Source organism: Ranitomeya variabilis, chromosome 1 (assembly GCF_051348905.1).
Source record: "Ranitomeya variabilis isolate aRanVar5 chromosome 1, aRanVar5.hap1, whole genome shotgun sequence".
NCBI lineage: Eukaryota > Metazoa > Chordata > Amphibia > Anura > Dendrobatidae > Ranitomeya > Ranitomeya variabilis.
In genome coordinates, this window is record NC_135232.1 from 1,083,910,321 (window position 1) to 1,083,928,814 (window position 18,494).

General features: G+C 40.9%; 1 long non-coding RNA gene across 1 annotated transcript; it reads right to left on the reverse strand.

Moving 5' to 3' along the window:
* Positions 1 to 219: 219 nt before the first annotated feature.
* LOC143788615 (uncharacterized) lies at positions 220 to 9,520 on the reverse strand. The gene is made up of 3 exons (XR_013218692.1): positions 9,256 to 9,520; positions 5,312 to 5,388; positions 220 to 296 (listed from the first exon to the last, which is right to left on the reverse strand). It is a non-coding gene; the product is annotated as an uncharacterized LOC143788615 (long non-coding RNA).
* Between the last annotated feature and the right edge of the window lie 8,974 nt (positions 9,521 to 18,494).

An 18,494-nucleotide genomic window follows, 5' to 3' on the forward strand; every position in this document is an offset into this window, starting at 1 on the left:
TTGTAAGTGATTAGCCATACAAATAATCTTTAAATATTCCAGTAGTCACACTGTTCACTAGAGCAGTCCTTATATGCTGATGCTTCTTTATGTAGCTAACTTGCGAGCTTTATCGTATAGACTGGAATACAGAGAACAGAGGGCGGATGTGTATGTTGGTGATTTGTTAATGACAAGTGCTGGAGACAAAGCAGAATAGTAACTCAGTACAATATGCTGTAAGGACAATTCTTTTTATACATGTCACACGTCACTCCTTGACCTTGGGGAAAAAAGCTGTACTCCATGATCTTCTTCTGAAAAATAATAAGAATGTTCAGAAATTTGGGTCAGTGCCAAGAGATCAGGATAGAAACAAAGTCGTCAAATAGCAGAATGGTCAAAACAAGAGCTGAAGTCAATAATGGGATATCACATGCAAAATCAAGGAAACAGAGGCACTAGGATGGAACCAGGGTTGGGTTAAACCTACAACTGGCAATGAAAACAGGGAGCTCAGGATTTAAATAGTGTAAAGCCCACCCAAAGCTCAGAGCTGGGAGTTAACTGGACACCATATTGGCTTGCACAATTTGCCTTCAATAATCAAATGGCACTCGCCCATTCACATCTATGGGTCAGTGGAAAACATTGGAATGCGAAATAGTAGAACGGTCAAAATAAGAGCTGAAGTCAGTAACGGGATATCACATGCAAGATCAAGGAAACAGGTGCTAGGATGGAACCAGAGTTTAGTTAAACCTACAACTGGCACTGAAAACAGGGAGCTCGGGAATTAAATAGCATAAGGTCCCACCCAAAGCTCAGAGTTCACACGGGAAGCACCTTGGATCCTTGTTTTAAATAGTAGTATTCCATCACGTCTTAACTTTAGATCATATTGTAGATTGTGAGCCCTCACGGGCAGGGTCCTCTCTCCTCCTGTACCAGTCGTGACTTGTTTTGTTTAAGGTTATTGCACTTGTTTTTATTATGTATACCCCTCCTCACATGTAAAGCGCCATGGAGTAAATGGCGCTATGATAATAAATAATAATAATATTTGATGTATCTCTATTAAATATATGTATCTTCATTCATGATATTATATGGAATGTGTGTCATTGTTAATATTTCTTCCATGATTTGTTTTGAGTATGATTGCTATCCTTTTCCACACACCCTTTTTACTAATTAATTAAGGGTTTTTTCCATTATATTACTAATCCTTTGGTTGTTTTGTGTATTTGTCATTCTGAATAGAAACTTTTTTAGCAATGTGTTACACTGTACTATTATTAAGAACCGTCAATGGGTTTGAAACGCGTAGGCTATGCAATTTTCTTTTGAACATTTTTGTTTATCTGCGTTTTTACAAGCATCTAATATATTTTTGATATTTTAAGATTTGGATTGGAATTGGAACTCGATCAATCACATACTTTTGCTGTTTGTCTACTGATGTGGGACTCCGACCACGGATTCATGCACTACTTATATTTTGTATTGAAACAGTAAGCTGAATTTTTCCCTTTTTTTCCTAGAAATTGAGGACACTTCATTGGGTATAGTGGATGAATTATCTTAGTGTATCTGTTATGAATGACTTTATTATGCAGTACGTGGGCTAATCCTACAGAAAAAAAAATAGTTACTGAAGCTAATGAATAATCACATTGACTTTTAATGTTTAAATTAACAAGTCACTTTACTGTATATTCCCCTATATTCATTTCTGCTTCAAAAAAAAGCATCTGACCCTGTGCTTAATGCAAATTGCTTTGGTGAATTAGTGGTGAGGTGGGTAAATTTAATTGCTTCTTTTGTGCAGTGTAGTTCAGGTTTGTGTTGATTAAAGGTCTAAATAATTAAAAATACAAAAGACGTGGTATTTAATGTCAAAATGTGTATAGTTGACTTCACTTTCAATTAACTTTTCGTTGGAAAATGATTACTACTTTTTATGTAGCAAGACGATGTTGATTCCTTGCTCAGATTAAATGGGGCTTAAATAAAGGGCCACTAGTAATCACGAATGCAAATGATGCAGGCTTCCCAACATTTAGGCCTTATGCATATAGTTGTGGAGCCCACAAAAGTCTAGAAGAGATGCTTCTTGGAAAAAAATACAGTGCCATATGGCGGAACTAAATTGTGGCACGTAGAAGAACTATGGGAATTCATAGGTATTGATTCTACAAATGTACAATTTACCAACGTCCTGAACACACTGAGTGTGAAATAAGTATTGAACACGTCACCAATTTTCTAAGTGAATATATTTCTAAAGGTGCTATTGACATGAAATTGGATCCAGTTTGAAGAAATTATTGTGAAATTATGACATGTCAGAAGTTTTCTAAAATGCTAAGTATACCTGAAAACAAGTATTTAATAGGGTTGACATCAGTGCTCTTTACAAGCCATACAATTTTATGCAAATTTACAGGGGGTTGGAAATTATGAACCTGGAGGTTCCTTCCAACTCCTACATTCTATGATTCTATACCAAACACACCCAACCATGTCTTCATGGAAATTGTTTTGTGTCACTGGGGTACAGTATTACTTGTTCAGAAAAGGAACTTCCCTAAACTGTCCACAAAAAGTTGGAAGCAACACTTGTCCAAAATATCTTGAAATGGAGAAGCATCAAGATTTCTCTTTCAATGGAACTAAGGAGCTATCTTCCTGCACTGACTGTGAGTGCTGGCCGTAAAGTAAAAGCAGAGCATAGTGGTGACGTCACCGCTGTGCTGTGCTTTACGGCCGGCACTCACAGTGCGGGAAGCAGACGGCGAGGGACGTGACACCGGAATGTGAGTATGTACTGTTTGTTTTTTTTTACATTTACGATGGTAACCAGAGTAAACATCGGGTTACTAAGCGCGGCCCTGCGCTTAGTAACCTGATGTTTACCCTGGTTACAAGCAAACACATCGCTGGATCGGTGTCACACACACCGATCCAGCGATGACAGCGGGAGATCCAGCGACGAAATAAAGTTCCAAACGATCTGCTACAACGTACGATTCTCAGCGGGGTCACTGATCGCTGCTGTGTGTCAGACACAGCGATATCGTATGGATATCGCTGGAACGTCACGGATAGTGCCGTCGTAGCGACCAAAGTGCCACTGTGAGACGGTACCCTTACAAACTTACGAGGACAATACTACAAATTACACCATTTACAAGCTAAGTGGCTTCCAGCTGATGTGAATGGTAGAGATAAGCTAGAAAGAGACCATCAGCATAAAAATGTCAACTTTCTTCTCTTTTAACCTTCGTTTGTGCTTGTGCTTTATTTTAGTATTTCTTATGGGATCAATAGTAGACACATAGACTGTACAATGATTGACAATGCCACATGTAAATATATTAACATATATTAGTGAATAATAAGAATTACAACTCCTTTATATTATGAGGTACGTTCATTGTAGCCATAGAAGCAAGCAGATACTGACTGGCAGTCCTTTTGGAAATTTCACTTATGACCTAACCCCATAAATAAACACAGGGGCCCCACTTCATTAAAGCAATTACGCCATTTTTTATGTTAAACACTTCGAAAATCCACAAATATGTTAAATTTTTTGCTTTTCACGTAAGTTTTGACTAGCCTCACTAGAATGATTGGAGTTGAAGCGAAGTGTGCCTATTAATAAAATGAATTAGGCACATCTTAATCCAATATGTCCCCTTATCGACATCGGTGTGCACAATGCTGGTATTGATGAATCAGGGCCAGGGTGTTTTTTGCCAGCATGTGATTTAAAAGCAACCTTTCACCTTGGAAAATGCTATTTAACTGTATATAGGATTAGTCTGCAGATAAGTAATATTACAATGCTTCTCGGCCACCTTCCTGAAAGTAGAGCTCCAATGAGAAAATTAATATCATAACAAGAGCCGCCGGCTTTCAGTCAAGAGGGAGTGCATGGAACAACTACAGCTACTGCTTACTGTACTTGCCTCCAATCATTGTATAGTAAGCTGTAACTGTAACTGTTTCATGCATGCGCCCATAACTGAAAGCCGGCGGCTCCCAGGATTAAATTAATTTATTTCATATCAAAGGCTTTCAGTCATGGAGGAATGCACAAAACAACTACTTAACACTTACTGTACTGTGAGTGGAGGCTGTAAGTACAGCCTGGCACTTGACTCTGAAATGCATCTATGCAAAGAAAGCTGTCAATCAAAGTTCTGGGCCGTACTTACATCCTCCACTCACAGTATAATAAACGGCAACTTAGTCTTTCCATGCACACCTCCATGACTGAAAGACAGTGGCTCCCAGGAGAAAATAAGATAATTTTCTCTTGGTAGCCGCACTTTCACTAAGGCAGCGGGGCAGCATTGTAACGTTATTTACCTGCAGAAAAACCTTATATCTGCATGTAAATAGCATTTTCTGAGGTCGCTGGTTCTCTTTGAAATCCACTACAATTTTTGTAAAGAAGTCATTTCCATGATTATGTTGTATTACAAAGTTACTTTAAATGCGGTTCATTGAAGCGGCGCCAATAGTTGATCTTCATTTTACCAGTTATATTTTCACCGCGAGCCATACCGATAGAGGTAAACATTATTTTAGACACATTTTGGCAGTACATATGTTTTCCTCTGAGAGAAGAACATTTCTGTAGGGTTATTACATTGTAGAAAACAGCTCCAATAAATATACCTTCCCGTACAGTATGCTTTTAAAAAGTCATCAGTCATGTGCTCCTTGTGTGCATAATAAAGAAAATGTAAGGCTGAATGCACCTGATGAATTGTTCTATACATCCACTTATTATACAGAGGGAAGTGAAGGGGTCAGCACTTTTAAATTAATCTCTGGGTACAAAACATTGCATATTTATCCTTCCTGCAAGCCTCAGAGCGTTGTAATACATTGCATGTAATATCATGGAGTCGGACCTGCTACGCCGTGTAACAGAGCCAGAAGATTTACCCACAGAAAGCAAAAATAATGGGTTCTGTTGTACACCGTCTATGTGATGATATAAAAGCCTCAAAAAGACACTTGCAGTCAACAATTAACCACCGCACGAAACTCCTATAAATATGTCATTTGATGGAATGAAACCGCTTCTTCATGTATGATATTATACAGCTTATACATGATTAAAGGCCAAAGGACATCTCGTAATTTTACATGCTGGGCTTTCAATCACTAGCATTTAAAGGGTTATTTTCAGGTTCTTAAATGGGTGAAGTTGAAAAGTGCTTGTATGAGGGTGGGCCAGGCCGGCAGTCATGGCTGAGAGTAATCCCTGTATCACAACCTGGCCTCTCCCAACAGTACAATAGTGCTTTACCTTCGGAATACCTGTGTTCTGGTTCTTCTTGCCATCAGGGTCCACCCTGGACTGCCAGTGGTTCTTTGTAGATGGCACTGCATAAAGAGAGACACAGTCCAGCTCAACTTTAACAACAGCAGCTTTACTTGGTTCTGTACGCAGCATATCCACATTCTTTCCAGCATCAACATCAGGTTTAACAACATGCAACTCCTCTTCTGTCCCTGTCCTTCTTTCTCTCTCACTAAGCTCACTTCCGGGACAGACCGTACCTTTCGATCCCTCTGCATCCTCTTTGCTCAGCCTTACTCCGTTTGGGGACTCCCTTAGCTGTTTCGCAACAGGTTCTGAGGGCATTGGCCCACGCAATAAGCTGCCACATAATGAGCGACGTGCCTGTACTGCTTAGCCTTCTCTAGCAACTGCAGTCCCACTAATACTACACCGCTGGCTCTGTTGCTGTTGCTTCTTCTGTTGAGGTTCGGGCCAGGGATGTTAGATGGCTGGGCCTTAAACTTCCTGGGGTTGGCTAGCCCAAGTGAGCTGCATGGATGCCCAGGCCCCAACTGAGATCTATCAGGAAGACCTTCCTGCCTTATCCCTCATGCCCCTCCTATGTTTAACCATATACTATGTACAATCCCATACTCTATGTGCCTCCATCTTGTGGCTGAACTAAGCATTGCACTTTCTCTATCATAAGACAGCTATAACACTTTAAATAAATATACTTATCACCTATAAATAACATTCACAGTGCCAGACAACAATATGCATACAGTAATTAGAGATCACAGATAATCTGGACACACTTAAAGGGATAGAGGCACACATTAGTCTTTGTAACCCCTTACACTTGTAAAAACAGTCAACTGTGCAGTTTAGTTCTTAATCCCTTCACGACATATATATCACGTACCTGACTCTGATGCAGGCTTGCATGCCAAGCCTGCTACTTTCCCAGCAAATGGTAGCTCATTTAATTAGTCATCATGTGCTTTTAACAGCCATGGATAGAGGGGAACTGTTAACATGTTAAATGCCGCTGTCAATCTCTGATGGGGAAGTGCATGGAAGCTAGTCATTCCACATGCCCATCGGCACGCCCATGATGTGATCACAGGGCCCTGATGGATGATCATGACAGGCAGGGGTCTGGTGAGGACCTCTTTGACTGACATTATGATCCTCCTGTGAAAGCCATCCTGCGGCTGGTGTTCAAAGGAAACCGTGATTTTAGCTATACATAGCAGTGCTGATGCCCTGCTATGTCTAGTAGAAATGATCAGTCGATCACAGCTTCAAGTCCCCTAAGGGGACTAACAAACACAGTAAAGAGTTAAAGGAAAAGTTTAAAAAAAAAAGAAAAAAACTTAACAAAAGGTCAAATCATATCCCCTTTGCTACAGTTCATTCAAAATAAAACAATTATAGAAAAAAATCACATACTTGATATTGCTGAATTTGTAAAAGTCCAATCTATCAAAAAATATAGTACATTAATGCGATCGATAAAAGGCATTAATAGAAAAAACATCAAAACACCAAATTTGCAATAAAATGCAATAAAATGTGATCGAAACATTGCATCTACCCCAAAGCGGTATTAGTAAAATTACCAACTCAGAGCACAAAAAATAAGCGCTCAAACAGCCCCAAATCCTGAAAAAATGAAAACTTTATGGGTCTCAGAAAATGACGACAAAAGCAACTTTTGTTTTTTTGTTACAAATTTCTGAAATTTTTTACTACTTAAATAAAGAAGTAACTATTCAAGTTTGCTATCTGCATACTCATACTGACCTGGGGAATCATACTGCCAGGTTAATTTTGCCAAATAGCGAACATGGTAAAGAAAAAAACACAAAAGCAATTCAGGAATTGCACTTTTTTGCAATTTAATAATAATAATAATAATAATAATAATAATTTTTATTTATATAGCGCCAACATATTCCGCAGCGCTTTACAACTTATGCACTTGGAATTTTTTTCCAGTTGCCAGTACACTATGTGTTGGAAAGAATGGTGTCGTTCAAAAGTACAACTAATCCCACAAAAAACAAGCCCTCACATGGCCATACTGAAGGTAAAATAAAAAAAAGCTATGGCTCTTGGAAGAAGGGGAGGAAAAACGAAAATGAAAAAATGGAAAATTGCCGTGCCAGGAAAAAGTTAATAGTTCCTCTCTTTGTTAAAGAAAGGAGGGATTTTGAATTCTATAGTTTATTGTTTAAAGTCTAGAGGAGAGGCCAGGAGTGCTTGCTGCTCTCAATCTGGTTGGATCACTGAATCTGGACACATTTGCTCCACCAGTGCTACACAGGCAATACAGCCTCTGCTTGCAGCACCAGAGAGGGCACATGTCAGGTCAGCGATGAATAAACAAATGCTTCTGAAACCTGAACTGTCCATTAAACCCTTTCAAGTACAATGATATTAGTGTTACAAATGGCAAAAGTTTCATTCTGGGGCAAAAAAAAATCCTCAAGTTATATTCTCGCAGTATCTGCTCCAGTTTATTTAACTTCTACAGTACATCGAGGGCCATGTTGGATCACAATTTGGGTCTACTTAGCATTCCACTCCAACTCTTCATTAAAAGGGTTTCCAGGATTTTATACTGATGGCCTCTCTTTAGGATGGATCATCAATATTTAATCGGTGTGCATGCAACACATGGCACCGCTACCGGTCATCTGTTAGATGTGCTCAGTTGTGGAGCTCCACAGCATTGTTCCATCAACTTTATAGTGGCTATAATCAGTATTGTACATCCATCCCTATTCGAAACTATAGAGGCGGATCCGCAGTTGACCAAGCTCTATACTTCCAAGCTCTATACTTCCTCTATATAAGTGAACACATCCATCTACCACTGGCACCATGAGCAGATGATCAGTGAGGGTGCTGGATGTCGCATACCCATCAGGTATTGATGATCTATTCTTAGGGCTCAGTCAGATGGCTGTATAAATCGGACAGAGATCGAAGTACAATGCACGGGCTTTCCGGCTCCTCTGCCAACGCGAGCTTGAGGAAAGCCACCGGCCATTCCGTGCATGGCTTTCTGATCTCCGACCGATTTAAACGGCCATCTGACTGTGCCCTTAGGATAGGCCATCAATATAAAAGTCCCGGTAGACCCTTTTAACCTTGATATCAATTTCATCTTAACATATATTGGTAAGTCTTTAAAAATAACAGAAATACCCTCAAGTATTAGAGTATTAGATGACTTATGATTTGTAACTTTATTTTATAGTTCAGGATGTCTCCATAGCTATATTAAAAGGTTAAAATAAGGATCCTGTAAGGATTATTAAATAAAATGTAGTATTTTATTGAGGTGGGAGTGCAGATAGTGACTTGAGAATAAAAGTGGTGAGGTGTCGGGAAAAGACTGAATTTTTGTAATATTGACAGCTTGTAATAAGATAAGGTTTTTTTATTTTTCTTAGAGGCCAATGATGACTTTGAAAAAGAGGATGGGAACAGTTAAAGTGGAAATCAACTAAGATTAGAAAGACTGATCTATTTAGCAGGGTCATGGAGCAATAGAAAGTGATGGACCTTGATGACCTTTTAATTAAATGCAGAAGGTGCCCTTTACTCGATGCTTTGGTGAATGGCTTAGATAGGAGACCCGTGAAAGTTACAGAATAATGTGACCAGAGGGACTAATGAACAAATGGCTGTATACTATGTAGAGGTGATTCAGGATGTTCTGTAAATGTTTATTAATTGCTTTTTTTTTTTACATTAATTGCCTTTATCTTATGATCTGCATATGAATGTAAGCACTCTCGATGGTCATTTATGAAACGTGATCTTCATCTGAGGGAATTGCAAATGATCACAAATATCACAACTATTACTTAATATTTCCACAATGACAATTAATGAACAATGAAAATGTGAAAGCGGACATTGCAATACTGGAATTGGTGCTATATGCTTACTGTCAGCTGCTGCCCGATCCGCTTGTTTATCATCTGTGTCATACAGGACATCAAGATGGAATGATCTTAACAATAACACTACAGTATGTGTCTAAATAGATTGCAACCCTTGACATGTGCAGGGTGCAGGGAACAAAGACATGTAATTTTAGCTCATAAAACACCCTTCAATCATACTAAAACCCTGAATATTGTCCATGACTATGAGTATAAAACTTCAGAATTTGTGCAGCTTTGAAAAGGATTCCAAAGCCTTCAGGCTTCATTTCAGGTGATGAGATTGCAGAAAAGTAATGATGATGTCATAAGTGTGATCATGGCATCATAAAAACCTTCCAGAAGAGATTATTTATTTTCATAATGTTTTTGTACCCTTTTAATCTCCCATTGGGATTCATAGAGGCAAAGGACACATGAGATCGATTTATTCATTCTACAGTGGGGGAAATAAGTATTTGATCCCTTGCTGATTTTGTAAGTTTACCCACTGACAAAGACATGAAAATTCTATAATTTTAAGGGTAGGTTAATTTTAACATTGAGAGGTAGAATATCAAAAATAAAATCCAGAAAATCACATTGTATAAATGATATAAATGTATTTGCATTTTGCAGTGAGAAATAAGTATTTGATCCCACTGGCAAACAAGACTTAATACTTGGTGGAAAAAACCCTTGTTGGCAAGCACAGCAGTCAGATGTTTTTTGTAGTTAATAATGAGGTTTGCGCACATGTCAGGAGGAATTTTGGCCCACTCCTCTTTGCAGATCATTTCTAAATCATCAAGATATTGAGGCTGTCGCTTGGCAACTCGGAGCTTCAACTTCCTCTATAAGTTTTCTATGGGATTAAGGTCTGGAGACTGGCTAGGCCACTCCATGACTTTAATGTGCTTCTGTTGGAGCCATTACTTTGTTGCCTTGGCTGTATGTTTTGGGTCACTGTCTTGCTAGAAGACCCATCCACGACCCATTTTTAATGTCCTGGCGGAGGGAAGGAGGTTGTCACTCAGTATTTTACGGTACAATGCTCCAACCATTCTCCCATTAATGTGGTGAAGTAGTCCTGTGCCCTTAGCAGAGAAACATCCCCAAAACATAATGTTTCGACCTCCATGCCTAACAGTGGGGTCAGTGTTCTTTGAGTCATAGGCAGCATTTCTCTTCCACTAAACACGGCGACTTGAGTTAATGCCAAAGACCTCAATTTTTGTCTCATCAGACCACAGCACCTTCTCCCAATCACTCACAGAATCATCCAGGTGTTAATGAGCAAACTTCAGACAGGCCTGCACATGTGCCTTCTTGAGCAGGGGTTCCTCGCGGGCACTGCAGGATTTTAAACCTTTACGGTGTAATGCGTTACCAATGGTTGGTGACTGTGGTCCCAGCTGCCTTGAGATCATTAACAAGTTTCCCATGTAGTTTTAGGCTGATCTCTCACCTTCCTCATGATCAAGGATACCCCACGAGGTGAGATATTGCATGGTGCCCCAGATCGATTTCAATTGACAGTCATTTTGAATTTCTTCTATTTTCTTATTATTGCACCAACAGTTGTCTCCTTCTCACCCAGCATCTTACTTATGGTTCTGTAGCCGTTCCAGCTTTGTGCAGGTCTATGATGTTGTCCCAGACATCCTTATAAAGCTCTTTGGTCTTGCCCATGTTATAGAGGTTAGAGTCTGACTGGTTAATTGAGTCTGTTGTCAGGAGTCTTTTATAAAGGTGACTATGTAAGAAAGCTGTCTTTAATGCAGGTAAAGAGTTTATTTAGGAGCGCCTAACTGGTCTGTAGGAGACAGAACTCTTAATGGTTGTTAGGGGATCAAATACTTATTTCTCACTGCAAAATGCAAATAAATTAATACAATGTATACAATGTGATTTTCTGGAATTTATTTTGGATATTTTTTCTCTCAATGTTAAAATTAACCTACCCTTAAAATTATAGATTGCTCATGTCTTTATCAGTGGGCAAACTTATAAAATCAGAAAGGGATCAAAGACTTATTTCCACCACTGTATATTAAATCGGTCAAATTTACTTTTATTGTTTACTGCTAGGTGCATAACGACCACTGCTGCGGTCCATCAATCATGACCAGTCCAAAAGGCAAAGTGCGCAGCACTTACAATCTCTTTGCTATGCATCTTGTATATGCTGCTCTAATATAAAAAAAATTCTGCCAGTGGCAAGGGAGCAGTGCACTCCTAAAAACAAATGTTGAATAAATCCCCATTAATGAGGCTTTGAAAATTATTCAAACAGTTTACTTATGGGAAATACTAAACGCTTCAGCTGTTCCTTCTGGTCTTTTTTTTGTTCAATTTTAGGTTATGTTTTTAAGGTTGGTTGCCAAAAATTGAAAACATGTTGTGTCTCTTAATTTCTGTAAATAATACCAAGATTGGATTAAACTTTCAACATTTATCATGACATTATCAAAGTAAATATACCAGCATCTGCAGGTCTCAAGAGATCTGTTTATTAATTATGAAGCTTACATTGTGGAATCTGGTGACAGACCTACTTTGGGAACTCCTGTACAGGACTGAGTATATAGGGAAAGTGCTATCCGCGGTTTTCTCGGGTAGCACATGATATTCTGTGGGGCTGTGCACATGTCTGATTTTTTCCTTGGAAAGTTGGATCAAAATCAGCAATGCAAGTCTGTGGTCCATGAAAACATCGGACCACGCTTGGATGATATCACAGACTAACAGAGAGGAGAAGGAGGAGAAACTTTTTTTTCTCTCCACGTCCAAGAAAAACTGATCCCACTCTAATGAAACTCTGATCAAAATCAGGTTATTTTAAAGCATTCGTGTGACCATACCCTAAGTCAGTTTATCTTAAAATGTGCAGTTCTTTTATCCCAAAAACAGCGAAGCGAAGAGCCTTGCAAACTTCCACTTTTCTGCCTTTCCTCTTATTGTCATGGATGCATTGCACCACAGCGATGATGTTGATTCGATTTAGTTCCTTACAGGGCTAGTACATAATTGTCATACTTGCCAACAATCTAGGAACTTCTAAGATTTTTCTGAACCAGACCAAGCAAATTTTGGAATGTCCTTATGTCAAACCCCACCTTGTAACATGGCATGACCCGGTAGCTGTGGGTGAAGGAACTCATCTCCTGTGCCCTGCTACATAGAAGTGAGGGGTCTTGGCTGGGTGTGTGGACTTGTGTTGTAGGGGCAGTACATCCGTGCAGGCCGTATGCAACTGATGACAGACCAGATGTTAACCTGTTCATGAAAAGAGACCACCGTTTAAAATCAAACTTCTTTTCACTGAAGAGTAACTTGATATGAGCTACATACAGTACAGCGGACAGGAGGCATTTATCTTCAAGGAAATTTCTTTAACCACAAGCGACATGTACACACACATCTCCTTCTTCCCTGAAAATGCTTCTTCACCTCTTCACTTATTTCCTCTACTCTTTGCACAGCCCAGCACAATATCTTGTGACCATCCATTTTTCTATGTGAGGACCGCACGGGTCAAGGTGTAATGGTACGGCCCCCTTTCCTCTGTGGGGACCACACGGGTCGAGGTGTTACACTTCAGCCCCTCACAGCTACGCTCACTTTCCAGTTCACAAGAGTCATAGGCTTTGTCCTCTAGCAAAGCGTCCTGTGATCTCTGCGTAGGAGAGGATATGTCCCAAAATGGCGACACTTGACTTCATTATAAATGCTTAGTAGCTACAATGATATACGCATTCTTTTCGCTTTGCTTCCCTTTCTTTTGCCTTTCCTTACCTGTGACGAAGACTCTGTACCATCCTACTAGGCTTCCTGCCCCAGGCTCTGATATTTTTTTATCTCACTCTCTAAGTCTCTGCTATCTCTTTTCTTACAGGCTCTTACTATCTGCTCTGGTAATTCCTCGCTTGGCACAGGGACACCCATTGTATGCAGCACTGCCCACACTAGACATGAGATCTTACTCTTCACACTCTGGGCTCTTTCTGACTACCAGGAAGTCCTTTCTGATCCTACGGCATAGGCCTTTCCTTTGTGGGCTAAATTCTGGACTTAACTCTATTTTACCCTAATCACCGTCTGGTCCTGGACAGACTATAACAATGTTATTGCCATCTCGTGGCCATTATACTTAACATCCCATAATATTACGTATCACACAGTACACACTACACATTACACTATACAACATTACTTGAAGGTTTCTCAAGGGGCGTGGGCACCATCCCTCTACACACCCACAAATAGGCATTAATGGGCAGGACAGTGGCTCAGTGGTTAGCAATGTTGCTTTGCAGCGCTGGGGTCCTGGTTTCAAATCCCACCAAAGACAACATCTGCAAGGATTTTGTATGCTCTCGTGTTTGCATGGGGGTCCTTTTGGGTTCTCCAGTTTATATGGTGAGTCCCAATGGGGTTAGCAATGATAATGTATGCAAAGCGCTGAAGAATATGATGGTGATATATAAACAATGCATAATTATAAACTAAATAAATAAATTGGGACTAAGATAGTGCTGAATGATCCCACCATTATTGGAAGGCTGTGGTCCATTCAGGTAGCTTCCCATGAATGGGTGTAATACCTCTTTTAAAGTGGTGTATTTTATCATCACCGGTTATTATAATTTTTTTTTACTTGGATTGATACATTTAGTATATTCTGAGCCGTCTGATGAACTTCACCACCATATAACAATCTGTGCTATTAACAGAATGAGCTCTCGCTCCGGTCAATTTTCTGCCGATTGTGTTTCATTGGTCTGGTAGATATCATTTTGATGTGTGTTCTCTTTGAAAAACTCACTACATTCTCTTCATTAAGTGCAGCTGTTGTGTCTTGCTGTGCCGCGCATTAGGAGTCAGGACCATAATAATTGCCATATTTGTCCTCCTTCTGTCATATGTCAGGATCGGTTACAAAGTTATATCTGCCAGTCTCTTCTCCGAGCTGAGAATGAGAGAAATATTGCTTGTGATCTATAGCAAGCGAAGACCGTTAAACAAGATTATAGACTGATTGCTTGATTTAGTACTTCAGGTGTCACCAAGAAGTGTGAAGCTCTTCTCTTCTGCTTTTCCATCATGCTGTTTTTCTTTTCTTTTTTCAGATTTTTAGTTCTTGATAACTCTATAAAAACATAAATGAACATTTGTAGTTTCTACGGAAAAACAATGGATATCTTCACATGCAAGGTTAATCTTTTATTAGCAGCATGGTCTTTGAATAGAGATGGGTGAACTCCAAGGCTTGGTGTCAGCAGACGTAAAACAGCTGACATCAACCCCAAAAATATTATTCAACTATTGCAGAATTAGCTCATCTAATGAATGCATATTTTCTGGGGCAGCTGCGGGCTACTTTTTTCAGGATGGTTAGGGCCAATATCCATGCCCCATCCCAGTCTGAGAATATCAGCCCACAGTTGTCTACTTTAACTTGGCTATAAAAAAAAATGGGAGGACCGCACGCCATTTTTTAAAATTTTTATTTAAATAATTAAATAAAAGGCATGGGGACCCCTCTATTTTTTTGTATCAATTACTGCATCAATGCGGTGTGGCATGTAGGCAACCAGCCTGTGGCACTGCTAGGGTGTTGTTGAAGCCCAGTTTGCTTTGATAGCAGCCTTCAGCTCGCCTGCATTGTTGGGTCTGGTGTCTCATCTTCCTCCTTGACAAGACTGCGTAGATTCTCTATGAGATTAACGTCAGGTGAGTTTGCTGCCAATCAAGCACAGTGATACTGTTGTTTTTAAACTGGGTATTGGTACTTTTGGCAGTGTGGACAGATGCCAAGTCCTGCTGGAGAATGAAATTTCCATCTCCAAAAAGCTTGTTAGCGGAAGGAAGCACGAAGTTCTCTAAAATTTCCTGGCAGACAGCTGTGCTTACTTTGGCCTTGATAAAGCACAGTGGACCTACACCAGCAGATGACATGGCTCCCCAAACCATCACTAATTGTGGAAACATCATACTAGACCTCAAGCAGCTTGGATTGTGGCCTCTCCTCTCTTCCTCCAGAATCTGGGACCTTGATTTCCAAATGAAATAGAAAATTTACTTTCATCTGAAAACAACACCTTGGACCACTGAGCAACAGTCCAGTTCTTTTTCTCCTTGGCCCAGGTAAGACGCTTCTGGCGTTGTATATTAGTCATGAGTGGCCTGACACAAGGAATGTGACACTTGCAGCCTATGTCCTGGATACGTCTGTGTGTGGTGCCTCTTGAAGCAATGACTCCAGCAGCAGTCCACTCCTTGTGAATCTTACTCCCAAATTTTTTAATGGCCTTTTCTTAACAATCCTTTCAAGGCTTCGGTTATCCCGGTTGCTTGTGCAACTTTTTCTTCCACACTTTTTCCTTCCATACAACTTTCCATTAATGTGCTTGGATGCAGCACTCTGTGAACAGCCAACTTCTTAGAAATGACCCTTGAAATGGATCACTCTGTTAGTAATGACTCTATATAATATATGAGATTAACTTTTTGTATTGAAAAATTGAAATAAATTAACTTTTTGATGATATTCTAATTTAGTGAGAAGCACCTGTATATACACCAGTTCTAATGTATCCTATGTGTTGTATTTTCAGCAGTCTTGGTGTATCCCATTTGATGTATACTGCAGCCCTCTTATTGCTTGAGCTCCCCCATTCATTAAATGAAAAAATAAAAAGGATAGTAGAAGACTGAGACACAGATGGTATCCAAGCGTTTTAGTTTCACAGAAATATTGCGGTGAATGACTCGGATCAAAAACAGGCATGTCTCTGTTCAGAAAAACACGAACATGTGAACAGTCCTATAAACTATGATGAGTTACATGTTCTAGCCATGAAAAACACAGAACATGTATGTATCCAAGGGATAGGGTATAACTTTCTATTGAATATTCAATATAGTACTGTGAGCAGAGATCTTCTCCTTCCAATTGAAGAATACTTCAGGGAACCTGATGGACACCACTACAATTCAGTGGGATGCATTGAGCACCACAAGTGTTCATCAAATGATGGATTTTGCTTCAATTATAAGACATAATGCTGATGTGAACACAGCCATATCTCTGCAGCATAGTTTGATACAACTGAAAAAAATCATACTTATCTGCTTTGTTGAGGTGTCAGAAGACAAGTGGATAAAGGTGAGACGTTCCAGATTCCCTAAAGAGTAAGCAAATTTTTCAGATGCCTAAAGCTACGTTTTTTGCAGCATTGGTGCTGGTTTATGGGGATCCTGATGTAGTCTCCCTGGCTGAGTCTCGTCTCCGCAAAATCAAGCAGGGGGGCCGGCTGGCTGAGGAGTACTGCTCAGAGTTTAGGAGCAACTAACACGCAGTGGGAGGAGTTTCGTCTCAAACAGGATTGCCTGTGGTTCGCATTGGTGTTGGGGCATGTTTTTATTGTGGGCAGACTGGTCATTTCATTAGTGTCTGCCCAGCTCGCCCAAAAGTATCATCACTATCTCAAAAGCCGCATCCCCCTGGTCATGTGGAGGGAGGCGACCAGGGTGTGTATATTTCCTCCATCTTCTCATCTCAGTGTACCATACCTGCTGAAGTGGTGGATAGCTGGGTAACTGAGATTGTACTGGTGCTTGTGGACAGTAGAGTGGGAGTCAATTTGGTGAATGCCCACTTTGTTCAAACCCATAGTCTGAGGAGTAGGATGCTAGCGAGACCCCTAAGCGTTCAGGCCATTGACTCAGTCCCACTCAGCCAGGGGAGGGTGACCCAAGTCGTAAATGATATACACCTGCGTATAGGGACTCATGAAGAGTCCCTGCCGTGCTATGTTTTGAATGGTATGCCAACTCCCATCATTTTAGGCCTCCCTTGGTTGAAAAAATACAACCCGGTCATAGTTTGGTGGTCCAGGGAAGTAGTCAGATGGGACCAGTCATGTAAGGACTACTGCCCAGGAGCTGCGATCTCTGCCGTCTTTCTGCAACCTACCCCTTCTTCTCCAGTGGGGGCAGCAAAGGAGCTGCCAGGGATTAGGGGCAAGACTCAACCCTCACCACAAGTAAACCCTGTGTGTTGGAGTCCTCTTAGGAGGAGGGGTCAGAGGAAGGTGGTGGTTCCCTCTGTGCATAGTGGGGGTAGGAGTGTGGTGACACAGAGGGACGCCTCTGTTGTCGGTTCCTGAAACAGTTCACCAACTTGTGGCAGAAACAGGCGTGAAAATAAACCTTCAGGTCCGGACCTGTGAGTGAATGAATAAGTATGGGTGTCCATCAAAAACATCAGGTGGAAGTGTGCAAGGGTGATTGGGCCATATCGCGTGTCGGCCATTCTCAGCCCGGGGACTTTCCAGCTGGAGTTACCCCCTGTAATGCACATGCACAACTCATTCCACAGGTCGGTGCTCCGGAAATTTGTGGCACCTCTGGAGCCTACGTTATCGTCACCTCCATTTGGCTACATTCACCGTAAACCTGAGGGTCAGGTGACGGCAGAGGTGAACTCAGGTGGATCGAGGCATCCTCACCATTTGTCATTTTTTGGTGAGGTCCGGTGTTGAGGGTCCAGAGGCCCCTCATTGAAAGGGGCGTACTGTCATGATCCATTTTTGTATTTGTGGCAGCTCTGGTTCCACTCAGTTTAAAACTTTTTTCCTTTTGGACAATAGGGGGTTAGTTTCTTTCCCCCACTGGCAATCTGATGTTACTGCAGTGCTGCTGAGTGAGTCAGCTGATGCAGGTGGTGACCACTCCCGCCATCCTTTAATAGATCACCTGATGCATAAGCTGACTGTTGGTGATAAAGTTCCTTTCTGGAGACCAGCCTAAAAGGAATAGAGCTCTGGTGTCAGCCACATCGGGTGTTTGGATTCCAGTTGCTGTTGTTATCTGCGGTGTGGAGCTTAGCAGCGGTGTTCATAAGCTAAGTGTGCTGTTTTTGTTACCTTGTCTCTTTGGTGTTTGTCACTTCCCCCTATGTGCATTATCTGCAGAGGTGAGGCTAGTGCTCCTTGCTGGCAAGTGCACTAGCTAGGGCAGTAATAGGTGACTAGTAGGGATGAGGTATCCTGACGGCGGTGGGGAGAAGGACCAGCATAGGGCATTAAGGTAGTGCAGGGACAGGCTCAGGTTTGAGCTCAGGTGGTGACCATTCCCCATTCCCTATGGTTAGGGCCTTCCTCTCACCTATACCAACCCCGTTGTATGTGTATTGTGCTGTTAGCCTGACTGACCATCCATTGGGTCGAGTCACATCGTGACACACACTGAACAAA